The sequence below is a fragment of the Microcebus murinus genome, chromosome 8, assembly GCF_040939455.1.
Source record: "Microcebus murinus isolate Inina chromosome 8, M.murinus_Inina_mat1.0, whole genome shotgun sequence".
Classification (NCBI taxonomy): domain Eukaryota; kingdom Metazoa; phylum Chordata; class Mammalia; order Primates; family Cheirogaleidae; genus Microcebus; species Microcebus murinus.
This window is the reverse complement of record NC_134111.1, coordinates 58,090,747-58,112,639: the sequence shown is the minus strand read 5'-3', so window position 1 is coordinate 58,112,639 and position 21,893 is coordinate 58,090,747. Positions and strand designations below refer to the sequence as shown.

The 21,893-nt window shown below is 34.3% G+C and overlaps 1 long non-coding RNA gene across 1 annotated transcript in view; it reads right to left on the bottom strand.

The window, feature by feature from the left end:
- Positions 1 to 2,934: 2,934 nt before the first annotated feature.
- Positions 2,935 to 21,893, bottom strand: part of LOC105883006 (uncharacterized) — a 32,465-nt gene continuing 13,506 nt past the window's right edge. The window contains exons 3-5 of the long non-coding RNA XR_012920582.1: positions 10,909 to 10,996; positions 7,339 to 7,448; positions 2,935 to 6,682 (exon numbers count right to left, since the gene is read on the bottom strand). This is a non-coding gene — a long non-coding RNA (uncharacterized LOC105883006). The remainder of the gene's footprint in view (positions 6,683 to 7,338; positions 7,449 to 10,908; positions 10,997 to 21,893) is intronic.

Here is a 21,893-nt window from a genome sequence, read left to right as displayed (position 1 = left end):
GAGGCCAGATGAGAAGGAATCAGCAAAAGAACTTCAGAAACATGAAAAATCAGAGGAAAAGGACACCCCAAAGGAAAACTATAATTCATTACCAATGGATACCAACAAAATCGAAAAGACTGAAATGATAGATGAAGAATTTCAAATATGGATTATAATGAAGCTCAATGAAATATAAGAGAAAATAGAAACCCAACACAAAGAAATCACAAATGTAGTTCAGGAAATCAATAAAAAATTTACTAAAGAAATTGAATTATTTAAAAAAAAGTAAACAGAACTTCTGAAAATGAAAAATTTATTCAAGGGAATACAAAACACAGTGGGAGATCTTAAGAATAGGCTAGATCAGGCAGAAGAAAGAACCTCAAAACTTAAAGACAACACCTTCAAATTAAGTCAAAGAGAAAGCACTGAGAAACAAAAAGAATGAATAAGACCTATAAGAAATATGGGACTATGTAAAGAGGCCCAACATAAGAATCATAAGCATCCCAGAGGGTGAAGAAGAAAATACACAGGGTTGAAAAACCAATCTGGGGGGATAATTGAAGAAATTTCCTGGTATTGCTAGAAATCTAGATTTCCAGGTTCAAGAGCTCAAAGAACCCCTGTGAGACTCATCTTAAAGAGGCAATCACCATGACACACAGTCATTAGACTGGTGAAAGTAACCATGAAAGAGGCACTCCTACAAGCTATAAGGTGAAAATAGCAGGTAACTTATAAAGGAAAACCCATCAAACTAACTGCAGATTTCTCTATAGAGAACTTACAAGCCAGAAGTTATCAGGGCCCCATTCTCAGTCCTCTCAAACAGAATAATGCCCAGCCTAGAACTCTGTATCCTGCAAACTAAGTTTCTTTATGAGGAAGAAATAAAGTCTTTCTCAGACAAGCAAACACTGAGGGAATTTCTCAAGACCAGACTTGCCCTACAGAAAGTACTTAGAACTACATTATACATGTATCAGTACAATAAACACCCACCAATGTAAAGCCACCCAAAAGCTAAAAGTCAGAGGAAGGATGCCACAATGGCTTAAGAGGTTAAAAAAGCAATAATCATAATTATAATAAAGTTATACTCAACAGGACCAACAAAAATGTGTGCCATTTACTATTTCTTCCAGTAAATGTGATAGCTTGAACTCCCCACTCAAGATACATAGGCTGGCTGAATGGTTAAAAAAATACAAACCAAGTATCTAATATCTACAGGAAATACAACTAACCCACAAGGACTCATTCAGACTCAAGGTGAAGTTATGGAAAACAATATTCCATGTAAATGGAAACCAAAAGAAAGCTGTTGAAGCCATTGTCATATCAGATAACATAGACTTCAAATCAGCAAAGGTAAAGAAAGAGAAAGATGGTCATTATATAATGGCAAAGGGAACAATTCAATGTAAAGTCCTAACAATATTTATGCACCTAACACAGGTGTACCGAGATTCAAAAAGCAAACCCTACTTGATCTAAACAAAATGATAAACAGCAGCATGATAATAGCCAGGGACTTCAACACCTCACCGACAGAGTGGGACAGATCCTCCAAGCAGAAAATAAGCAAAGAAACAGTAGACTTAAATGATATTCTAGAACAAATGGGCCTTACAGGCATTTATAGAACATTCTACCCCAAAACCACTGAATATACATTATTCTCAGCAGCTCATGGAACATTCTCTAAGAATGATTATATCTTAGACCACAAAAATAGGCTTCAACAAATTTTTAAAAATATAAATTATATCATGTATTTTCTCAGACCACAGTGGAATAAAATTAAAAATCAATTCCAACAGAAACATTCAACTCTACACAAAGTTATGGAAATACCTGCTGCTGAATAGGTATTGGGTCAAGGAAGAAATTAAGATGGAAATCAAAAGATTCTTTGAAATAAATGACAAAGGGGATACAAGTTATCAAAATCTGTGGGATTCAGCAAAAGTAGTCATAACAGGAAAATCATAGCCACAAATGCCTACATCCAAAAGACAGAAAGATCACAAATCAACAATTTAATGAATCATCTCAAGGAATTAGAAAAGAAATAGCAAACCAATCCCAAACCCAGCAGAAGAAAAAAAAAACCAACTAAGGTCACAGCATAAGTAAATAAAGTTGATAACAAAAGAATTATACAGAAGATTAATGAAACAAAAGAAAAGTCCCTAATAAGCTCAATCAGAAATGAAAAAGGAGACATTACAACTGATGCCACAGAAATACAAAATACCATCTCTGAATACTATAAAAATCTCTATGCATATAAACTTGAAAATGTTGAGGAAATAGACAAATTCTTGGAAACATACAACTTCTCTAGGCTCAATCAGGAAGAAATAGAACTCCTGAACAGACCAATATCAAATAACAAAATTGAAGCACCAATACAAAAAATCTCCCAACAAAAAAACTCCTAGACCAGATGGTTTCACAACTAAATTTTACCAGACCTACAAAGAAGAACTGGTATCTATACTATAGAAATTATTTCATAACATAGAGAAAGAAGGAATCCTCCCCAACTTGTTCTACCAAGCAAGTATCACCTTCATACCAAAGCTAGGAAAGGACACAACAATAAAAGAAAACTACAGATCAATATCCCTTATGAATACAGATGGAAAAATTCTCAATAAAATCCTAACAAACCAAATTCAGCTGCACATCAAAAAAATAATCCACCATGATCAAGTGGGCTTCATCCCAGATATGTGAGAATGGTTCAACATATGCAAGTCTATAAATGTGATTCACCACATAAATAGAAGCAAAAACAAAGTTCATATGATCCTCTTAATAGATGCATAAAAAGCATTTGACCAAATTGAAACAAAAAGTTGATTCTTTGAAAAGATGAACAAAATCAACAGGTGTCTCACTAGATTAACCAGAAGCAGAAAAGAAAGGACTCTCATAAGCTCAATCGGGAATGAAAAAGGAGAAATAACTTTGATTCAAACTGTACAAAAGCAATTCATGTAACCAAAACATTTGTATCCCATAATATTCTGAATGCATGAATAAATAAATAAATTGTCTTTATTTGGAAAGTGAAACATGGGATATCCAAGGCTATGATAATAGTTTCTAATTGTTTTTTCTCCTGAGAAATATTTGGCATTGTCCTTCTTTTGCTTTGACTATGCCTAACCCTCTCATTTCTTAGTTTAAATACTCTTCTCCAATCTGAGATTATCTTGACAGGCTTGCATACTATAACGAGATGCTGCCTCTTCCTGACAGACCCATGTGTTTTTCATCATAAGCAATGGTATCAAAAAATTTATATTCTTCGTCATTATTTGTGAAGTCAGTGTTTCACTTCCCTTAATTTTCTTTCTATGCCACTCTTGACAAATGCAGGAAGAGTTATGTTTTTTAAATTGCACCTGTAAACTCAAACTTTTCCATTTCTACCTTAGAATTAAAATTTATAAGAAACACATTCTAAATATTTTTCTTGGTGGTATTACTTTATTTGTGTATTAACAGAAGCTTTTTGTGTATTCTTTGTGTATTAACATACATCAACTTTATGGTGTATGTAGAACTTGGTGGTTTGTAATAATCTCCATGCATCTCATGATTTGCCATGGAAACTACTTACAACAGGTGGTCTCCAAATAGCACTATGAAATTTTTTCTGTAGTGATGACATCAAAAATCGTTAATATTCCATAGACAATGAGAAACTTATGCCTCATCAAAAGTTCAGAGTTCATACTTTATGAGAAGAGCCTTATTTAACTCCATAAGCACTGCTGCTGCTTCATTTTTTTCTCTGTGGAATAGCATGTACATTCGTTTTCCTAGATTTTAACCCTAATATTTGTTTTCCTCTATCTCCTCAAGCTGTTTTATAATTTTCTTTTTGTTTCTGTTTTGTGTGTGTTAACACTTTGTCTAGGAGCTCTGCATCCTCCTAAATAAATTGGAGCAACACCAGCCATTCCTCAAGAGCTTTCTCAAAGTTTTGTTGTATTTTTTTCTACTAGGTAATAATAACATTCATTATATACTTCTATCACATTATGTTTTTATGCTTTCTATATATTTAAGCTTTTAATCTCTTCCAAAAGAGTATATTCTCCCCAGAAGATACTGCTTATTTTTAACTACCACCTTCACCCCCATCACCACCACTACACCTAACATATTCATGACATCAACTAGGAATCCAACAAGAGTTTACTGAATTATAAAACAGAAGAAGAACTGTTCCTTTGGTGGCCATTATTCCTTCAGCTCCAAGTGGATTATAATCCTGTTTCGTAGAACATAACTGCAAATTATTGAATGAAGCCAGTAGAGTTGTGGTTTGAACTCTGAATATCCATTCCTTCAGTCCAAAAGGTGTTAATCTTCTGAGTAATAGAAATTAGCACTGATGTGCATCACCCAGTGAGCCCAAGCTCCTTCAGTAACCACAATGGTGATGGAACAAAACTTTTTATTCACCTCTTCCTGCCTTTCTCTGTATCTCTTATTGCCTCTTGCTTTTAGGATATCAAATTCCTAGGAACACTGTTTTAAAGGTTAACTTCACTACTTTACAATCCCTTGATTCTTCCATTTAGAAGTTTTAAATTTTTAATTTAAGAATAAATTAAGTTCCAAAGTATAAGTAAAGTATATTTATGCCTTATATTTACGTTTTACTATTCCATAATCACAGCGAAATAGAAAATAAAACTATTTATCTTTGTGTAATATTTTGGCGGCTTTACCTTGGTTTTAAATATCTTTAAAAGCTTCATTTATAGTTGTATAACATCAACAGGAAAAAAATATTAAGAGATTCCTAAATGGATCAGAGAAATAGAAGTAAACAGTTACAGTTAGAATTAGAAATCAAATTCCAAGGAATTCATAACTCGATAAATACTAAATATCACCAACATACTGTTCACTGAAAGCTACTCATTGATCTATAAATCTTTACAAAAACTATTCATCTTGAAACCTCCAGGACCTATTGTGGCATCTATTATATAATAAGTTTAATTAACCTATAGACAGTAATGCATCAGATACTGAGGAGAGTTATGACAGAAGAGAAAACATTGACTTATTCTTACGAAATTTGTAGTTTGGCAAAGCTTCAATATATAACAAATGTAATACAAATATTAGAGAATATATATTTATAAGATTGAATATAAAATTAAATTAGTTTCTTTATTTAAAATGTACTTAGAACCTTTAATACATTTAAGCATCCTGAGAAAGGTGGCTAGAGTGAGCAGAATTACCCAAAGTTAGTTGACCACAACTTTCTTTCCCGACCTCTCCAAAGGAACATTTATTAACATGTTTCAAATAAGCAATATTCCATTAAGAAAAACCTTTCAGAAATTAAACTAATGTGGTGGCAGTGGCTAAAACAAGATATGACTAATTAGGAAAAGATTCATAGACAGGAGTCCTGAATTGTGTTTTTATTTTGTTTTGTTTTTAGGATTTTTTAATTTCAGCATATTATGGGGGTACAAATGTTTAGGTTATGGATACTGCCCTTGCCCCACCCAAGTCAGAGCTTCAAGCATGTCCATCCCCCAGATGGTGCACACTGCACCCATTATGTGTGTATATACCAATCCTCTCCTTCCCTCTCCCATCTGCCTGACACCTGATGAATGTTATTACTATATATGCATTTAAGTATTGATCAGTTAATACCAATGTATGGTGAGTACATGCGGTGCTCTGGATTGTGTTTTGAAGAAGGATGACATGTTTGGAGAAGATGGAAAAAGGTATGACAAGGCTAATACATGTTCTTTAACACTCATTTATAAGGTTGTGAATAATTGAATATGGATTAGCTTAACTTTGGTTTAACAGTAAACCAAAGATGCCAAGAAAGGAATATTTAGGTAGAATTTACTAGAATAGATGAACAACAGTCCCAATTTTTGAAAAAGAGGTTTCACAAAGATTTTCCTTAAGGGTATACTTATATGGATGTGATTAAGGGTTCACAAACTATAAAAATATGAAAATAAATGCAGTTTGTTAACTACACTAAGTAACATGAAGAGAGTACTGTGTCCTGCTGGTCCAAAAGTGGGTTCCATTTCTGTTTGAGGGACTGGGTATCATGTTCCAAAGTGCCCATTTGGATAAGTTGAAATGCATTGGAGCTTTTGTACTTTTTTACTGAAAGGAGGATTACAGAGGTATCTGGGGGTTGAGGATTGAAGGGGGCTAGGAAAAGATAGGAGAAAAATTATAAATAATGGGATGTCCTTGGGGTCATTCTGCCAAACAGTTGTAAGAATGGGTTGTGCAACACATGAGGAGGAATAATTAAGTTGAGAGCTAAAGATGCTGTTGGCTAGTAAAACTCTGAGATTATGGGCTCTGGTACCTAAGTACCTAGTTTAAAACTAATATGGAAAAAGGAACATTGCCACCTCTAGACTGAAAGGGTGACATCTGGCGGGGCCTACAGAGCAATGGCCATCAGTGGTAGCCACCCTTGAGATCAGTGGAGTTTACCAGCAGCTACTTTCCACAGGAGGGCATCAGCTGCAGTGGTTATGGTACAGTGCCTCCCTCAAAAGACTTGCTGGTAGTCAGGTAAAAAACATAAGTAGATTTTTTTTTCTTTTACACATATGCGATATCCTGGATACATGCAGAAATAAGTGGTGCAGAAGTCCTACAATCATATATGTAGAGTAAAAGAAACATAATTATTTCATTTTAATGTTAATGAGACTTTATTTGAACTTACAGGTTGGTCACACTTGCTGATATTTATGTCATGTAAAGATATGATGTTTTTTTCTGGGACTTGAAGACACACTTCTGGATTAGGGATTGCAAATGCTAGTATCTACAGGGGATGTGCTATAAACATAAATATTTGCAAGGTGCTAGGTAGCACACAGTAGGTGCAAAACGCTTATATTCTATCAAGCATTACTCTTGTCATGGGATATTACAATCATGGGATATTGGTGATATTAAAACACCATCCAGGTATAATCAGAAGGCTATATAAAGCTAAAAGGCCTCTACTATTTCATCTTTACTCTTGATGCTTCTTTTGATCCTTTAATTGATACTCTAGAATCCAGCTGAAAATACATGATGAATGGATAAATAATAAATACATTTCTTTCCTCACTGGTAGGAGCATGGAAGTGATAAAAATTAAATTACACAGCTTTTCATCAAGAGTTTGATGCTGTATTTCTCCATGAAATGGGTATAGACTATAGAACAAGAATATGACCTAATTAATGCTACAAGGAAAGGTAAGAGGACTTCTGATTCATTTGCAGTATGACACCATTTAACTAAGAGACTTACGTGCACCAAGATTCCTGCTTCCAACTGTTCACAAAGCTGCAAAACCTTCCAAAATGGCTCTGCATTCTTTTTTCATCCATTCAAAGCTGGAGAAGCTGGAGAGACTGGGCCTGTGAACAGACCACATAATATCTTCCTCATTTCAGCATAACCCTCTTCCATGGCCCCAATATCCAATGTATAAAACTTCATCCCTGTAGATCCTTTCTATTCTGTCCAAATAGGTCCATACTGAGGGCAATCACCATCCCCAAACGCCCGATTTCAATGCAGGCTGTATTAGCTACAAGTCTATAAAAGTAATTATTGTCAATTTGTTTCCAGTTTGCCTGAATTAATAATGTTAATGATTCCCATCTCATATCCTTCTGTCTATGCTATAATAGTTATTGAAATAAAATCCATGCACAATTAAAAAAAAAGATTGTAGCTTTGAACACATTCTGTCTTCATGACAGAAAAATACTACTACATTTTAGCCTTTCTTTTTCTTTTTTTTATTTCAGCATATTATGGGGGTACAAATTTTAAGGTTTCAAATAATGCCCTTATCCCCCTCCCCCACAAGTCTGAGCTTCAAGCGTGACCATCCCCCAGACCTTTTGCCAAAGGATATCAGCATGTTGTTTACAGTAGTGTTAAAAAATCAAGGTGTTTGACACTCATATGTAAGCACAGAGGTTTAAATTTGTATAAAATATTTTGAATTCCATATACAAATAATCATGTATATATAGCATGTTATATCCTTAGAAACATTTAATATTATTATAATATTAATAAATGAGAGAATTGCTATATCCATTGTTAACTCCATCTTTCCTAAATTTACCAAATAAAAATCTTCTTGTAAGAAATCTGATACAGAGAAATTTTTCTTTTTACTTGTGTTTTCTTTCCACAACTGTGAATCCTTAGTGAGAAGAAAATCCTAAGTGTTTAATGGCCTTTTCATGCTTGAAGATTTGCTAAGATTCCTGAAACATATTTTTTTTCCTTAAACATATGGATGTGAAACCAGAAATGCTAACTGATTTCCAAGTTTGAGAATCAAGTAAGCAAAATTTTTGTCCTAGTGATGCTTATTTTAGAGAATCTCCACTCGCATGTCTGGTGGGAGTAGTGAGTGTGGAACTGAGGCCAGCCACATGGAGAATTCTGTGGGTAACTGGAAGGGCCTCAGCCAAGTAATGTTTGGGGAGTTTTGACTTTGCGGGTTGGTTTTATACATCAACCATCTCACGTTACATTCACTAGTCTTGACCCTGATATGAACTCTTTAAAATTGAAGAGTAATTTTAAATAAGTATTTTCCCACTACACAAAGTATTCTGTTAGAACTCTGTAATCACAAACCACTTACTAAAATTGATGTGTTTGCAACTCTTCCCTCATATTGGTTGTTTTTCATTCTCTTAAGTCCCACTACCCTGAGTTATTCAAAAATAACCAACTCAGTACTTATTCAAGAACCTCAAATTATTTTCTTTGTTTTAGCATTTTTTAAGCCATACTTTGCTTTTGAAACTCAAATTATATATTACGTGATCACTAGAATTGGGGAAATAGATTGAGAAGACTAAGATTTAGGGAAATTAAGCAAAGTACTCAAAGTTATATAGTTAGTAAGGGGCAGACTTAAGCTCTGAAACCATGTAGTTGATCTTACTAGTTCTACTACACCGATTTTCTATTGTCTCTTTTTTATAGAATATGATAATCCATAATATTTAATATAATATTTAATCAAATTGTATATATTATATAAAACTATATAACTATACATATATATGCTTATATAAGCCAGTATTACATAATATATATGAACAATTATATATTATGTTCATATAGTATAACAATATGTGATATAATTTATCAAATGGATAATATAATTTATCAAATGGATAAATTATAGTTCAAAAATTATATAACATAATATTCAAATATATTATATAAGCCATACATGTATAAATATAGTATCTACATTCTAAACAATTAGTATGTTTGTAATAATCTGAAAGTATAAACTCTTGAGCACTAAAGTGCTTTTGTAAGGATAATTATAACACTGTGAGTCAGTGTACTTTAATCACATATCATATGTTGAAAACACTCTCACACCAGACCTATGTAGCACCTCAAATTATGATTACTTCTCCACACAGTTCAGTCTAATAATGACCTTGTCGATTATGCTATTCTAGAAGAACTATGACTAATTATTTCAGGCAATAGTAGGTGAAGAGATAATTTCTAAGGCAGCTTGTCTTGATTACATTGAAAAATTAGGATAAGATTTCACTTATTAACTTAGTCATTTTCTTGAGAATGATGTTAAGCCACGGTTTGATAACAAGGAAATATAATAACCCGCTGGCAAAACAAATGTGTTACTACTTTTTGCTTCTGACAGTGAGCTAATGGTGTGCACCAGAACAGTATACAGGGAAGTAACGTGTGTCTGTTAAAGTCGGATGTTGCCTGTGCTTTACTCGTCACTAAGTATTTTGAATAGTAACCCTTGTTGTATACCTTTATACAGCTTAAATTTTTCTGTTCTTGTGTTAAAGAAGATAAAACTTTAATAAATAGCTCTAACACTCATGTTTTACGTATTATAAACATTTGGTTAGAAATAGCAGCATGTGTTTTCTTTGTGGGCCCTTTAACTCACTTTCAAAGCACATGAGTTTAACTTAATATTTTGACAGGATCAACTTGTTTCTGCCAGATAAAAGTACATAGTCTGATGAAACATGGCATTGAAATAAAGGAGATTGAAGCAACAACATTTTAAAGAATCAGCTTGAAAAAGGCTGTTCGGTTTTTAACATGCATGCACCAGCATAGATGTACATATATGTGGGTTTGATAAATATACCTGCACTTTCTGTGATAGATGAAAAAGATTAGAAATTGAAATTTCACAGTTTGAAACTTTCCTTATATAAGCTGATGCTTGGATTTTTTTTTTTAAGTTGAGATCTTAACTTGCCAGGAATGAGCTCCTTTTTTAAATCTACACCATTCCTTAGTAGTATGGTACCTCAAACAAAAATGTCATTGTTTTCTGCATGGCTTTTGGTGGAGCAGGCTGTCTCATGGGGCTTAATCCAGGAGTGATGCAGGCAGAGTATAGGAAGTAAAACTAATGAGCTCTGGTATGAAAAAATTAAGTGTGAAGCCAAGTTAGCAGTTAGTGAGAAAAATATATATGAAAAAAATATAAGAGCAAGCACAGAAGATATGCAGGCATTAGTTTACTCATAGGTGTGAATATAACTTAAAATGCTTGTGGGGAAAAAAGTGTAAAACAGGGTGTAAAATAAATTAAGCACATGCTTAAAACTGTGATTCCTAAAAGAATTCTCACTAACCAGACTGAGTAGAGGTCATGGGGCTTTATAGATACTGCCCACCCAGAAATGGCATAATTTCCACAGTAGTAACAAGTAATAGTACTCCTTAAAAGGCTATAAGCTACACATCATCATTGGGTTACTGGCTGAGGGAAACTTGGAGTTTCCAGTTAGGCATTTTAATATCTTAAAACTGCTCTGTTTGACTTACCATTGAGCAATGAAGAATCACAGTATTCATTTCATTCCCAAGAGATAGAAAGTATGTCTAAGTGGGAAGACACAGTTTAATTTGCAATCTGGAAGAAGTGTGGGACACATGAAAAAAATGATGAGTAAATACTTGAAATGTTCGAGGATTTTCTCCCCCCCCCCAGTTTAGATTTGCCTTATAATTTTCATTATTAACAAAATCTGTACTTGCTCTTATGCAATTACTTAAATTTTTGGCTGTAAAATAGCTTATAATCCCTTGTGATCAGTGAAAGTCATTGTTTCTTATTTCAGACTCTTCCATCTTAACTTCACCATTCCATACATGTATCTTCTCTCTTTCTTCATTATGAATATTGGAAACATAAATGACTTCTGATAAAAAGTAAAAACTGGATTTCTGGGTTGACTGAATGAGTGACCTCTACGTGAGTTACTTAAATCTACATTTTGCTTCTAAAGACACCTTTCTCCAGTGACAATGATTAAGCAGTTTTCACCATGTGGTCTCCAAGGAACATAGGTTCCATGTCCCCCTTGATCACACGTGGAGGGCTTTCTTTTCCAGTTATCCGTCTACTATATTTTTCTGTCTACATAGAAGAGCAAAATTATCACATGAAAGGGACAGAACTATTTTTAGACTTTTCCACATTAATTTTCTGAAGATCTTCTGTGAGGAAATTCTAGAATGACATAGAACATAACTCTTCTATATGCTTGATGGTGTCCCTCAATCCATCCTTCACAGGGATAGCAGGGTAGCCTCTCTAAAATGGAAGGTGAGGGCTTAAAACTCTCCAGTGATTTCCCCTCTCCTCTTTAGAACAATATCCAGTCTTCTCACTTCAGAGATTATGCACCAACAATACAGTACTAACACACCATGCTGCTTGTGGGTTCCAGGGTTTGGTTCATATGTCTTCTTCCAACTTCCATTATACCTAAGTTCTCATAGTCAGACAGTTCGGTGTCTCCTCCCCAGGAATCCTTCTCTGAAACTGTGCTCTCCCTCCCTGTCTCAGGTGATACTACATTTCATTTTCTCCTGGATGTTCGAATAACCTATGTTGAACACTATCTGTGCTTTTGCCGTGTTGCATTTTAATTATCTGTGTATCTGTCTTCACCATTACGCTGTGATCTGGAGGGCAGAAACTTCATGAGTTCTTTTATTTTTAAATCCAAATATCTAATATTCTAGTAGACACTTAAAAATATTTCTTGAATGAAAAAAAATAAATATATTGAAAGTAAGCTCAGCTGAACCATCCAAATTTAAAGACAGTTAACTAGAATTCTTAAAGTTCCATGCCTTAGGTTTAAGTCTGTTATCCATTGTGAATTAATTTTTGTTTATAGCGGTATAATTCACAATCACAAAGATGTGGAAACAACCCAAGTACCCATCAATATATGAGTGGATTAATAAAATGTGGTATATGTATCCATGGAGTATTACTCAGCCATTAAATAAAAATGGTGAACTGATACATTTTGTAACAACCTGGATGAAAATGGAGACCAGCCTCCTAAGCAAAGTATCACAAGAATGGAAAAACAAACACCACATGTACTCACTATTAAATTGGAACTAAAAGATCAACACTCATGTGTACATACGGTAGTAAAATTCCATGGAAATCAAGCAGGTGGGTGGCAGGGAGGAAGGAATCGGTAAATTCACACCTGATGGATACAATGCACACTATCTGGGTGATGAACACTTATGACTTTGATTCAAACCGTACAAAAGCAATTCATGTAACCGAAACGTTTGTACCCCCATAAAATTCTGAAAAATAAAACAAAACAAAACAAGAACAAAAACCAAAGAAAAGAAAAATTTCTGCATTCTTAAAGCTGAGAGTTTTGTCAAGTTTTCTTCTTCAACCTCAAATTTTCATAGCTATCTTTCCCTCCTACAATTAAAGGATAGGGACAAACAATATACGTGAGGACAGAACATTTTGATTGTTTATAAAGTACCTGAGTAAATGATACCTGATCTGGTGATAGGATTAAAGCAAAAGATGGCTGTTCTTATGATAGTTTTTAGTATCGAAGGGTAAAAGTCTTCATCACATAAAAGTGTAAGGCAAAGGCTGTGCATATATTATACTGCAAAGCAAATAAAACAAAACACATAAATCAAGCAGAAAAATCCCACATCGTGGCACAAATAAAATACTCATGTATCCTCTTTGTGAGATATATATTTTACACATGCATATGTGGGCGTGTGTATGTAAGTATAAGTGTAAAGAATAATAGTTTGAATTAAATTTTAGTATGGGAATGCTAGCAATATCCAAAAATTAAAGTAAGACATGATCAATACCAAATTACATTCCTACTATATGCCTTAAATAATATAATAAAATGCATGGAAGGAAAAATAAATAGAAATACATCAAAATGTTAACAATATTTATCTTTGAGTAAAAGAAATATAGAGTTTTTTCTTCTTTCTGCTTTTCTGTATTTTTCAGTTTAAAAAAAACCTATTCAAATGAAAAACATAACTTCGATTTAAAAAAAGGAGCAAGGTCATGATCTTTGCCTTTCTAGAGTTCCACTTCAAGCTATAACTCTAATCATATACTGTACTTTGCAGGTTTTGAAGTATTTTCATATTTAATATATCATTTGATCTGCACAAGAAAGCAGAGTCCTACAAAATGAAAAACATAGGCTGAAAAATTAAAGAATTTTCTCAAGATTGCCCAGCTATTAAGTGGCAGAGACATTTTTAAAACAAATTCTGTATATATTTTAAGTACCTACTGTTTTGATGAAAAAGAGAATCACAGAACTGTGAAGAGAGCATAGTAGGGAGAGCGAAAGCCAGATACAGAGAACAGGGGAGCGCACTGAGGAGGAAGACAAGGAAAAGATCACATTTAATGAGTGTAGACCATGTGCCCCCTGACTTCTAAGCACTTGGTACACATAATGCCTTTAATTTTCTGTGAGATACTTAATAATGCCATGCCCATTTTACAAGTACAGAGAGGCTTAGTAAGTTGGTTGAAGTCACAGAGAGGTAAGAGGCAGAGCAGGGACTCAAACCCAGGCATGGGGCATCGTGACCCATCATCCCAGACTCTCAATCACTTCCCTACACTGCTCCAGCATGAGCCGCAGAAGTCTCCATCTAACAGGCTCCATCGAGTTGCAGCGTTTTCTGAGAGACCCAAAGGTCCAGAAGTGAATCAATTTTCAATCCTTTCAGTAAACTACAAATTTATCATTTTCTTAGAATATTAGTCTTAATTCCTTCTGACAGGTGAAAGAAAATCAAAGGATTAATTAGCAAAATGTAGTGTTTTAGCAATCTAATTTTTTTAAATCACTACTTTATGGGGAAAAATGCTTTTATTGCATGGAGATATAAATCATCTGGATATATTGATCATAAACTAGATCCAATAGCTAAATATCAACAAACTAAGTAAGAGAATAAAGAATTACCTAATACTGAAACCACAAGATAGAAACACCTTCAACATGCTCATTTTTCTATAAATCCAACATGCCACCTTTGGCTTTCCTTCTGCTGCTCAGAGTTGTAGCTGTGATCATTTTAAATGCAGGCAAGGTAGTAATAAACACACAGTCCTCCGTCCCGGAATTTGTGCAGGTATCCAGGACCCCACTCAGATACCCAAATCCATAGATGTTCCAGTCCCTTGTATAAAATGATGTAGCATTTGGTTTTAACCTACGCACACTCTTCCTAATACTTTAAATAATCTTTGGATTACTCATAATAGCTAATGCAATGTAAATACTATGTATTAATAAATAGTTATGCTATATTGTTTAGGGAATGACAGGAAGAAATTTATACATGTTCAGTATAGATGCAATTATTCTATATTTTCCAAATATTTTCTATCCATGGTTGGTTGAATACAGGGTTACGGGACCCTTACATATGAAAGGCCGTGTGTGTGTAACAGAAATATATTGAGAAAGATTTTTTTAGGAGTCTTGTCTTCTCACACTAAACCAGCAAGTGGAATAGTTTTAATGTTGGACTTTACTAGATTTTGTTGCAAATAAACAGATTTTCTCACCCATGACTACTCATTGAATCAAAAAGACATTTAAGTCTTTGAGCTCTGTAAAACTAGATTTGAATTTAACCACTTAGCCATTCCAGATTATATGACTCTGTTCCTACTGGCTCTAGACCAAGTGAATATAAATGATTATCTATTTCAGTGATACTTGCACATGATACACTTAGTATTAACTAGCATAAGCATAACGCAACTAAACACTAATGCAAATACAAAGTTTCAAGTTTATTTCATTTCCTTTAGGCTTTCTCATAGAATTTTGTGAATTAATTATTAAATATTAGTGTCACTCACTGAGCTTCATTGTTCTAGTCTTATCTATTTACTTCCTTTGTCTGGACTGATTTTTCACAGATAGAGACACAATATTAATTGCTTGGCTAGATTTAAAGCTCTTTACCTTTAGGCATTTTCTTTACTAGTCTTTTTTTTTAATCCTTGCAAATTTAGACACCATAGAAAACTGTTATTTGCCTCATAATGGCCTCTTCAGTGTGTTTCACAGTCTTTTGTGGAAAATAATGACATAATGATAGTGTTCTCAGACCTATATTTTCTACTTGATAAACTAGCAATTACATGATTAAAGCATTTTTAGAAACTCACATTAAGTATATGATACTCTAGAAACCAGTCCATCATGTAATTACACAGTCAGGAGAGAAATAATTTACATAACTAAAAACCATCTGAAACAGTATTCATGACCAGTATGTGACTTTGTAATGACTAAATATTTAATAAATATTAAATAATTTTATATATAATGTACCTTCAATGTTATTTAGAACTATAAATTCTGTATTTTATAAATTACGTTTAAACTATTATTTTCTGTCGTTAGTAAAGGAAGCTATGCTAGACTCTCCTGGAAATCTGCTAATGTGCTGGATAAATTAAGACAAACCCAGATAAACCTGATGATTTCTCTCCAGAAAACAGAGACAGGCAGGTAATGCCTGGGTATTTTAGCTGTGATGAACACAAATTTTGCTAAAGACTTTACTTAGATATATATTAAAGACAAATTTAACTATTCAATAGATCTTTGTGATTTTCTTAAATATCAAATCGTTACATCAGCAGCATTGTGATGAGTTGGAAGAGATAAAAATATATTCATACACATAATTTTCTTTAGAAAACACAAAGGACATTTAACAGGATGTGCAAGGTGTTCAAAGAGCGTGTATTCGGAGGACTCATCCTCAAAAAACTATACTAATAACTCTTTTCATTTTTTTGCTCAACTTTTGGAAAAAACAGTTACCATGTTTTCCTCAGTTCATTAAGGAAGACTGTGGAAAGTTACAGAAGTATAACTAGAACCAACCCTTCCAAGGGATAATCTCACACAATCATGTGGGCAAGTATTGCCTAAAAAAGGAAGCTTGAGTTACATTAAGTAAAAATTATCAAGGAGCCAAAACTTGTGGGTCTTTTTAAGAAAAAAAAAATATATGTATATTTATATTCGGTTGCAGCTATAAACAATATCTCTGTTAGAATACACAAGAAACCTGTAACAGGGGTTGCCTGTCTGTGGTCATGGTAGAGAAGGATATGTGGAAGTTAAACATGGAGGCAGGGAAGGGAAGAAGACTTTCACAGATACCTATACACTTTTTTGGGTTTTCAATCATTTGAATGTATTACCTACTTGAAAACTATGTTATTCTTAAATTAAAAAAAAAAAAAAGAAAGAGAAAGAGAAGAGTCTTGGTCCTTGTGTGGAGTAGGCACTCTGTGCTACATCAAATATATTCTTATGTTGCCCAATGATGATGAAGAGTGACAGGCACCACAGTTAGATGACTCTTGTTACTGGTTTATTTCACTACTATGACCACCCCTCAGTGGTATTGGCTTCAGTGTTTTCTACCTCAAGAAAAGTTAAAAAACACACTACATTTTATAGTATAATGATAGCATCATGATGGTAAGGAAACCAGTAATGGCTAACAACTAAGCGCCACCATCCTATATAATGCTTAACAGCCCTCAGTAGTGTCTCAAAACCTCCACCATTCAAAGCACTATTAATACAAGGGCTGAGAATGAAAACAAAGATATCTTACAAAATACACCAATACCACAACAATTTTGCTGATCTCACCAGACTTATTGGCAATTGTCTGGTTCTTCCAGATCTATGCTTCTGAGTCATTCATTTTGGAACAGGGGAATCATCCACCCTGATATTAGGAAACAAGGTAAAGGAACTGTTAATCTGTCAGTCCCTGTGCAAATGGTAAACATGATGGAGAGACCATGTGACTCACCATGTGAGACCATGTGACCAGGTGTAAAGCTTCTCAGAAGCATCTCACGCAGGATGTTGCGGCTCAACTACAGTAGTGGGAATTAGGCAGGGTGGGGATCGTTAGCTGTATGTTTCCTATCCCTGAGGGGTGAAGACCCTGTCTCAAGGCTAGCAGTGGCAGGACTAGGACTCCATCCCAGGTCTCTGAGCTCATGTTCACTGCTACAACATGCCATGTGTCCTCTTCAGTGTCTGAGTTTTCTCCATCTCCAAATAGCAAAGGCTTTCCACAATTGTGTTGCAAAGCCCCCACCAGAAGTGAGACATATAATATTTGATAAAACTTTCCTGCTACACTGAGGGAAGAGTCCAACAAGATTCAGGTTTTGGGTCTACAATATAATTTCTTTGTGATGGTCAAAACTATTAAAAAGGAACTAGTGTATTTTGCAAAATGAAACAAACATCAATCGTAACATTTGAGCTTTCAACTCAAAACACAAGTACGCTGCATCTTGTAATTTTGATTTTAGATAACCAACTGCAATTACTAATATAACTCCTGGCTGACCTTATCAGTTTATATGTACGGAAGTTTGAATAAAAACATATTGAATCATTTCCTTATCCTACTTCTAGCCGGCCATAAATTTCCCATCTTCCTAGCCATGGAAGCAATATGGCAGCATACCAATATCACACACTGTGGAAAAGAGTCAAACCTGATGGGAAATGTGAATCATACTATACTTTGGGCTATTCAAATATGAAAAAAACCCCACAAACTTGCGAGAGTTTTTTCTGATTTTGTTTCCACTGCACTTTGCTATATGCGGGTAGAGTGTTAATGCATACGAGTGCTGAGACCTTCAAAGTAAAAACGTGGAGGTCTTGTGGTCAGGCTGGCTACCCTGTTGTCACTCATTTCCTGTGCTAATATTATGCTGAAGAAAGTTTTAATGCTTTGCTGTAAACAAAACAAGATTAAAATGAAAGCTTTTGGAAAACAGACTTTCAGAAAATCAAAGGCAATAACTATTGCATTAAAAACTCCATCATTTATGCCTTAATAATATGACCTATCACAAAATGCCATTTTAATTGTTTTACCATCTATTTAAATGTTTGGTATTAATATTATTGTTATTCCCAGCAGCTAACAATAAGAAAATAGCAATGTGAAGCTCAGTTTGAGATCATTTTTTACTAGAAATCATGATACTAATGAGTATCATTTTCTGAAGAAAAATGATGTTAATCATATTTCTTTTGCAGTCTTTTCAAATAATTACTAATGCTTATGTATAAAGGATATATAAAGTAAATATGTTTGTGCAAGTGTATCTTGACAGGTGAACTTTTATCCTGCAAGCAGATAGTCCTATAGGTTTTGTATAATTGAAGGGTTCTGTGAATATGAACCCTGGGTGCTGGACTTAAAGTCAGAAAATCCAGGGTTTAGCCCTGATTTAGCCATCTACTGTATGCTCCAGAGCACTAACTCTCACCTTCATGTGTTAAAAATGGAGATAATTCCTATCTTATGAAGTATTCAGGAGAATTTAATTCAGTAGATAAGCAAAAACACCTAATAAACTATAGAATGATAACACAAATGTAAGGTATTCATATTATTAATAATACCTGAACTTTAATACCAAAGATAGTATAACAGATTAAAACAAATGAAAAAAATTTTAAGTGAGTTTAAATAAGACAGGATAGCATTTTAACTTTTATTTCATTATATTTTTGGAAATATAATACAGATAATATTTATATTTGGGAGAGAGAAAAAATCTGCACTTATTCTTAAAGTATGTATCTCATATTTATTTGACAAAACAGAAAATGTTCATTTCCTAATCCTACTTGCTAGACAAAATACAAACATGCTAACTTTTTTTTTTTAATTAGGCAATACAAGAGCTAGGTTCTAGAATCCTACAAATCTCTCAGCTCCGCCAACTAACTCTGTAACCTCCAGTAAGTTACTTAACCTGTTACAGTTTCTTCATTTATGAAATATGCGTTATAATAGTACCAACACTTCGGAAGACTGCCATGGATATAAATGAGTTATTATAGGTTTAGGACTTAGCACAGTGTCTGACACATAGTAAGAACTCGATAAACATTTGTTGTTACAATATGACTATGTATTTCCTCATGGGCATTTTGGGCATGCTGACCAATTCCCAATCTGTATTTGTAAAGACCAAAAAGATTAGAATTAGAGTCTATCCCAGATTGGTCTTTTTTCACGAGTCAAGGCACTTGGCCCACAGAGTCTATTCAAATGAAATCACAGCGATCCCCTCTTTCAAGTTCAATTTGATTACTCAAATTATCTGACCCAAAAAAATTCAAATGCACTTTAATAGCTTAAATGGCCATACTTTCTAGTCTTAAACAATCACAACAGACTTAGTAAAGATTTATTGCAAATTCTTAGCATGTGACTTCATTTTTTCACTTATCTTAAAAAAAAAAAATTATGGAAACCCTACCACAACCCAGGCACTATATTAGGTTGTGGGATACAAAGTTTCAAGCAAAAAATAAATACAACCTCTGAGTACAATGAACACTATTTAGGGTGATGATTACACTAACAACTCTGATTTAAGCATTATAAAAGCTATCCATGTAACAAAAACAGTTGTACCCCTTTAATATTTTAAAATAAATAAAAATAAACAAAATCTCTGCCTTCATGTACTAAGGAAGATAAATATTAATCAAAGTCATTACACAAAATGAATGTCAAATTGCATCTGCATTCAGTGATGTAAAAGAGAAAAGCCCAGTGCTATGGGAGTATAACTCTATGGGGAAAGAACAAATTGTGTTGGTGAGGGAAAGCTTCTCTAAGGAAGTGATAACTGAGTTGATATTGGAAGGCAGAGTGAAGCTAAGAGAGTAAAAAGTGTGAACAACAATGTTCAAGTATCTACATGTGGGTAAGAGGGAGCCTGGCGCTTTCCAGGCTTGGAAAGAGGCAGGTGAGATGGCAGCTCAGAGAAGGGGAAGCATGGAGTGAACGAACGTGCTGAGACTGGAAGAGGGAGCCGAGCCTTGTAAGCTGTGCTGAAGCATGTATGTTCTTATCCTTAGAACAAAAAGAAGCCATTAAAAAATTTTAAGCATGGGTCTGTGGTCAGTTTTGAGGAGAGGAAGGGGTTGGTATAATCTGATGTGAGTTCTGCACGTGAAGAACAATTTAGAGGGGGTCATAGTCATGGGGAAACCAGTTGGGAGGTTGCTGCCGGGGTGCAAGAGAGAGAATGTGGAAGCTTAGATGAGGGCAGTGGAGCTAGAAGTTTTGCAAGTTATGGAGGAATAGCTTGGTTTTCCATAAAACATAAATTCTTCTCTTTCCTTGCCCAGGTACATGTTTTTATGTAAAGACATTTCCCTTTAGAAATGTTCTGAAGAAACCAAGTATATCTTAATGGCAGGTAAAAAGAGTCCATCTACATCTGAAGTCATGAGGCTACAGTGAAAATGGCAATTTCTTAATAACCAGTATTTTTTCCCTCCAGGTAAAAGCCCTTGTTTAGTATTACTATAAAACATATAACACTGAAAATGAACCAAAGGAAACAATTTCCATTGAAACATGTTTTTATTATGAAAATGCCATAGATAAAAAAAAATCATTCATGAGAAATTACATCAAAAAGTAGTAATACCTTTGAATTCAAGTGGAAAGGAAGGAAAACACAGTCAGGAAGTTGAGAGAGTCACAGGCAACAAGTCCAACAGTAATAATTCTAAAATAACCCAAGGCATCATCTTTGTAACTGCCATAAGACTAGCTATTGCCTAAGGGAGCATATCTCCATAGTATGGCTACTAAGCAACCATGCTTTATGTGCAAAAGCAATATGTATAATATCCAAAGCACCTTCCTAGTACTTCACAGCAAATGAACAAGCGCAAACACACACACACACGCACACACACACTTACAAATAGCCTTAAAATATATAAGCTCACACATCTCTCAGGATTGAGCAGAAAAACAAAGGAACAGCACAAAACAGACATGTCCTTGCACAAAATACACATGCAGAAACATCCATAACAATTTTCTCTATGATAAATTGTCTCTCTCCCCTAAAAGGAAAAAAAAATGAAATAATTGGCAGCCTAGTTCTCCCTGAGTAGAAGTGAGACATTAATTTAGATCATTGTGCACATTGAAAAGTTATTGCACTGCAGGGATTTCCAATTACATAATGCAGAATCAGAACTCTGTTCGGGTGTCACTTGGCTGCCAGCATCCATGGGTGAGCTGTATAACACTCCTCTGTCATGTAGCTCATGTGAGAAAAGACTTCTGCTGTTCCAAGAAATGGCACTCATCTTGGAGACCTTCCCAGTTACACAAAAGAGCATAATTTCCACATTATCCCCAGGCATACTGTCTAGGATGATAAGTCTATGATAGCTTTATGTGTAAATTATATACACAGTTCTACTAATGACAGGCATATGGGCTGCTTTTTGGTGGTGGCAGTGCAGAAAAACAAAACCAATTTGTTTTTCAATTTTTATAAAATGACACCTGAGCTATCTATTATAATCAACAGAGATTATGTGAGGATTAGATGGTAGATAGGGCAA